This window comes from Salmo trutta, chromosome 16 (genome assembly GCF_901001165.1).
Source record: "Salmo trutta chromosome 16, fSalTru1.1, whole genome shotgun sequence".
Lineage (NCBI taxonomy): Eukaryota > Metazoa > Chordata > Actinopteri > Salmoniformes > Salmonidae > Salmo > Salmo trutta.
This window is the reverse complement of record NC_042972.1, coordinates 14,340,495-14,346,944: the sequence shown is the minus strand read 5'-3', so window position 1 is coordinate 14,346,944 and position 6,450 is coordinate 14,340,495. Positions and strand designations below refer to the sequence as shown.

General features: G+C 46.1%; 1 long non-coding RNA gene across 1 annotated transcript; it reads left to right on the top strand.

The window, feature by feature from the left end:
• Positions 1–1,921: 1,921 nt before the first annotated feature.
• On the top strand, positions 1,922–6,338 carry LOC115150141 (uncharacterized). Its single transcript, XR_003867052.1, has 3 exons — positions 1,922–2,089; positions 6,050–6,149; positions 6,251–6,338. It is a non-coding gene; the product is annotated as an uncharacterized LOC115150141 (long non-coding RNA).
• The last annotated feature ends 112 nt before the right edge of the window (positions 6,339–6,450 follow it).

The window sequence follows — 6,450 nt, the reverse complement described above, 5'->3', positions numbered from 1 at the left end:
GAGCGGAATGGAACAGACAGGAGCGGAATGGAACAGACAGGAGTGGAATGGAACAGACAGGAGCGGAATGGAACAGACAGGAGCGGAATGGAACAGACAGGAGTGGAATGGAACAGACAGGAGCGGAATAACACTGACAGGAGTGGAATGGAACAGACAGGAGTGGAATGGAACAGACAGGAGTGGAATGGAACAGACAGGAGCGGAATGGAACAGACAGGAGCGGAATAACACTGACAGGAGTGGAATGGAACAGACAGGAGTGGAATGGAACAGACAGGAGTGGAATGGAACAGACAGGAGTGGTATGGAAAAGACAGGAGCGGAATGGAACAGACAGGAGTGGAATGGAACAGACAGGAGCGGAATAACACTGACAGGAGTGGAATGGAACAGACAGGAGTGGAATGGAACAGACAGGAGTGGAATGGAACAGACAGGAGTGGAATGGAACAGACAGGAGTGGAATGGAACAGACAGGAGTGGAATAACACTGACAGGAGTGGAATGGAACAGATAGGAGTGGAATGGAACAGACAGGAGCGGAATGGAACAGACAGGAGCGGAATGGAGCAGACAGGAGCGGAATAACACTGACAGGAGTGGAATGGAACAGACAGGAGTGGAATGGAACAGACAGGAGTGGAATGGAACAGACAGGAGTGGAATGGAACAGACAGGAGCGGAATGGAACAGACAGGAGTGGAATGGAACAGACAGGAGCGGAATAACACTGACAGGAGTGGAATGGAACAGACAGGAGTGGAATGGAACAGACAGGAGTGGAATGGAACAGACAGGAGTGGAATGGAACAGACAGGAGTGGAATAACACTGACAGGAGTGGAATGGAACAGATAGGAGTGGAATGGAACAGACAGGAGCGGAATGGAACAGACAGGAGCGGAATGGAACAGACAGGAGCGGAATGGAACAGACAGGAGCGGAATAACACTGACAGGAGTGGAATGGAACAGACAGGAACGGAATGGAACAGACAGGAGCGGAATGGAACAGACAGGAGCGGAATGGAACAGACAGGAGCGGAATGGAACAGACAGGAGCGGAATGGCAGACAGGAGCGGAATGGAACAGACAGGAGCGGAATGGAACAGACAGGAGTGGAATGGAACAGACAGGAGTGGAATGGAACAGACAGGAGCGGAATGGAACAGACAGGAGCGGAATAACACTGACAGGAGTGGAATGGAACAGACAGGAGTGGAATAACACTGACAGGAGTGGAATGGAACAGACAGGAGCGGAATGGAACAGACAGGAGTGGAATGGAACAGACAGGAGCGGAATGGCAGACAGGAGTGGAATGGAACAGACAGGAGCGGAATGGAACAGACAGGAGCGGAATGGAACAGACAGGAGTGGAATGGAACAGACAGGAGCGGAATGGAACAGACAGGAGCGGAATAACACTGACAGGAGTGGAATGGAACAGACAGGAGTGGAATGGAACAGACAGGAGTGGAATGGAACAGACAGGAGCGGAATGGAATGGATAGGAGCGGAATGGAACAGATTGGAGTGGAAAAGGAGAGAGGGAGGAAAGAAACAAGCACTGAAATGTCTGTTTAGTCCCGCCCTCTCCCCCCGTTCGCTCTCTCCCTCTCTTTTTTCGCTGTGCGGTACCTTGGCTGTCAGAGCAGGTGTTGGACAGAGTATAAAGGCCATCTGGAGTGAGGGATCGCTGAGCAGTGAGAATTAAGACCTCCACACTGTGACAGGGCTCAGACGAACCATCTGGTCCCCCCCTCGCTTAAAAAACCTGTTCCCAGCCTCTTCACACACCGACCTCCGGTGCTCATGCTCTCTCACTAAAACATACATGTTCACTCACCCCCCTCGATTAGCATCTGCTGTCGGGAGGTTAGTGGAGTGTAAAGACCTGCTTCTTCCTCAGAGAGATTTCTTTGTTCCTTTTTCTTGTGACTTTTTGGAGTGGAGTCGGGCCGGCATGGCGTGGATGAGACGTGCATTTGGACCCAGCATGTCAGTCTGTCTCTGGGCTTTGTGTCTGTCCCTCAGTCTCATCTGGACTTATCAAGTGACCCAGGCAGCCATCTACAGACTCGCAGGTGAAGTACAACCTTGATTAAATATTCTCTTAGAAAAAGGGTTAATGGAGGGTTCTTCAGGTGTCGCTGCGGGAGAACCCTTTTTGGTTCCAACTAGAAACATTTTACCCAACAAACAACCCCTTAAGAATCCTTTCATAAAAAGGTTCTACCTGGAACTAAAAACAAGGGTTCTGAATCTGTTATGGTTGTAGGTAGCACATTGGTTTACTACCAGAGAAGGCTGACATGTTTCTGGTAACTTGCCATTCATCCTTTGGTGCACAGCTAAGAGTTGTCTGTTTTTAAGAATCTGAGCAATTGGATGATGCAGTCCGAGATATTAAGCACAACAAATTTGTAACATATTGTACAAATTAGATTCGTAACATATAAAAATGTGCAGGACGTAACATAAACTAAATGGATGACGATGTACACAATTTAATGACGTAGTAGACAAAAAACAGGGACCCGATTTGGCTCATGAGTGCCACTTTCAAAACTACTGGTTGAAATTATACAAAAGTTCTGAAGAGTCACTTTAACACAGTAAGATGTTTAGTAATTTCTCCCCCGAAGACAATAAATTCCTTATTTTAAGTGGCTTCCGTTCTATGTTCCGTTCTACCTTGGTGTGAAAGAAAGTAGAAAACCCTATAAATCTAACCTGTCTTTTGTCAAATAGAAACATTCTAACCCTATTTTCTACATTGTAGAATAATAGTGAAGACATCAACACTATGAAATAACACATATGGAATCATGTAGTAAGCAAAAAAAGTGTTAAACAAATCTAAATATATTTTATATTTGAGATTCTTCAAAGTAGCCACAATCACCCGACCTCAACCCAATTGAGATGGTTTGATGACAATGCCAAGAGTGTGCAAAGCTGTCTCAACCAGCTTCACTTGGAATGCTTTTCCAACAGTCTTGAAGGAGTTCCCACATTCTGAGCACTTGTTGGCTGCTTTTCCTTCACTCTGCGGTCCAACTACTCCCAAACCATCTCAATTGGGTTGAGGTTGGGTGATTGTGGAGACCAGGTCATCTGATGCAGCACTCCATCACTCTCCTTCTTGGTCAAATATCCCTTACACAGCCTGGAGGTGTGTTTTGGGTCATTGTCCTGTTGAAAAACAGATGATAGTCCCACTAAGCCCAAACCAGATGGGATGGCGTATCACTGCAGAATGCTTCACGGTGGGAACCACACATGTGGAGATCATTCGTTCACCTACTCTGCGCCTCACAAAGACACGGCGGTTGGAACCAAAAATCGCAAATTTGGACTCATCAGACCAAAGGACAGATGTCCACCGTTCTAACGTTATGTTTCTTGGCCCAAGCAAGTTTCTTCTTATTATTGGTGTCCTTTCTTATTATTGGTGTCCTTTAGTAGTGGTTTGTTTGCAGCAATTCGACCATGAACGCCTGATTCACGCAGCCTCCTCTGAACAGTTGATGTTGTGATGTGTCTGTTACTTCAACTCTGTGAAGCATTTATTTGGGATGTAATTTCTGAGGCTGGTAAGTCTAATGAACTTATCCTCTGCAGCAGAGGTAACTCTGGGTCTTCCTTTCCTGTGGTGGTCCTCATAAGAGCCAGTTTCATCATAGCGCTTGATGGTTTTTACGACTGCACAGAAAGAAACTTTCAAAGTTCTTGAAATGTTCTGGATTGACTGACCTTATTGTCTTAAAGTAATGACGGACTCTAATTTCTCTTTGCTTATTTTAGCTGTTCTTGCCATAATATGGACTTGGTCTTTTACCAAATAGGGCTATTTTCTGTATACCACCCTACCTTGTCACAACACAACCGATTGTCTCAAATGCATTAAATTCCACATATTCACTTTTAACAAAGCACACCTGTTAATTGAAATGCATTCCAGCTGACTACTTCATGAAGCAGGTTGAGAGAATGCCAAGAGTGAGCAAAGCTGTCATCAAGGCAAAGGGTGGCAACTTTGAAGAATCTCAAATAGAAAATATACACTGCTCAAAAAAATAAAGGGAACACTTAAACAACACGATGTAACTCCAAGTCAATCACACTTCTGTGAAATCAAACTGTCCACTTAGGAAGCAACACTGATTGACAATACATTTCACATGCTGTTGTGCAAATGGAATAGACAACAGGTGGAAATTATAGGCAATTAGCAAGACACCCCCAATAAAGTAGTGGCTCTGCAGGTGGGAACCACAGACCACTTCTCAGTTCCTATGCTTCCTGGCTGATGCTTTGGTCACTTTTGAATGCTGGCGGTGCTTTCACTCTAGTGGTAGCATGAGACGGAGTCTACAACCCACACAAGTGGCTCAGGTAGTGCAGCTCATCCAGGATGGCACATCAATGCGAGCTGTGGCAAGAAGGTTTGCTGTGTCTGTCAGCGTAGTGTCCAGAGCATGGAGGCGCTACCAGGAGACAGGCCAGTACATCAGGAGACGTGGAGGAGGCCGTAGGAGGGCAACAACCCAGCATCAGGACCGCTACCTCCGCCTTTGTGCAAGGAGGAGCAGGAGAAGCACTGCCAGAGCCCTGCAAAATGACCCAGCAGGCCACAAATGTGCATGTGTCTGCTCAAATGGTCAGAAACAGACTCCATGAGGATGGTATGAGGGCCCGACGTCCACAGGTGTGGGTTGTGCTTACAGCCCAACACCGTGCAGGACGTTTGGCATTTGCCAGAGAACACCAAGATTGGCAAATTCGCCACTGGCGCCCTGTGCTCTTCACAGATGAAAGCAGGTTCACACTGAGCATGTGACAGACGTGACAGAGTCTGGAGATGCCATGGAGAACGTTCTGCTGCCTGCAACATCCTCCAGCATGACCGATTTGGCAGTGGGTCAGTCATGGTGTGGGGTGGCATTTCTTTGGGGGGCCGCACAGCCCTCCATGTGCTCGCCAGATGTAGCCTGACTGCCATTAGGTACCGAGATGAGATCCTCAGACCCCTTGTGAGACCATATGCTGGTGCGGTTGGCCCTGGGTTCCTCCTAATGCAAGACAATGCTAGACCTCATGTGGCTGGAGTGTGTCAGCAGTTCCTGCAAGAGGAAGGCATTGATGCTATGGACTGGCCCGCCCGTTCCCCAGACCTGAATCCAATTGAGCACATCTGGGACATCATGTCTCGCTCCATCCACCAACGCCACGTTGCACCACAGACTGTCCAGGAGTTGGCGGATGCTTTAGTCCAGGTCTGGGAGGAGATCCCTCAGGAGACCATCCGCCACCTCATCAGGAGCATGCCCAGGCGTTGTAGGGAGGTCATACAGGCACGTGGAGGCCACACACACTACTGAGCCTCATTTTGACTTGTTTTAAGGACATTACATCAAAGTTGGATCAGCCTGTAGTGTGGTTTTCCACTTTAATTTTGAGTGTGACTCCAAATCCAGACCTCCATGGGTTGATAAATTGGATTTCCATTTATTATTTTTGTGTGGTTTTGTTGTCAGCACATTCAACTATGTAAAGAAAAAAGTATTTAATAAGATTATTTCTTTCATTCAGATCTAGGATGTGTTGTTTAAGTGTTCCCTTTATTTTTTTGAGCAGTATATTTTGACACTTTTTTTGGTTACTAAATGATTCCATGTGTTATTTCATAGTTTTCACTGTTATTATAAAATGTAGAAAATAGTCAAAAGACAGAAAAGTCATTGAATGAGTAGGTGTGTCAACTTTTGACTGGTACTGTACATTGATTGAATGAATCTATTTCTCAAGTTTGGGTCACTTCTTTGGTGTGGAAGGCTTTACTGTTCAGCAGTTCAGTATAACATCTCCCTCTACTGGCCAGCTGAAGTAATGCTGGCCAGTATAGTTTGGGATCACGCAGATCTCTCGTGAGTGTATTTGCAAATCCTTGCATTTATGCATGCCATAGCCAGATTACAGTTGAAAGTACAATGCAACAACCTGTACCGTTATCAATTGTTCTCTGTATTCATTTACTGCAGGTCCGTGTATCTACAAATAGGTTTCGTTTGAGCCTGGACAGACCTTCTACACGGGTTGTAACAAGTGCTACTGCCACGAAAATGGCTACTTCTGTCTCTCGTGAGTAAACGGACCAAATTAGTGACAGTAAGTCAAATATATAAACCAAACATGAATTCCGTTTAAACCAATATCACGTCTTTTTTCGTTCATATCCCCAGACCGATGAAACGTGGTGTGAAGCCTACAGCTGGATCTGGTGAAGGCACACACACACCTATGCCCCCCTACAGTCAAAATACACAATCGCAAGACTCTGGCAGTGGACAACCTCTTGAATAAAGTAGTTACCATGCAGAGAACAGACCACATCCAACCTTCAATTTGTCAACTTGTTCAATCAAAGAAGGAACCAATTCCC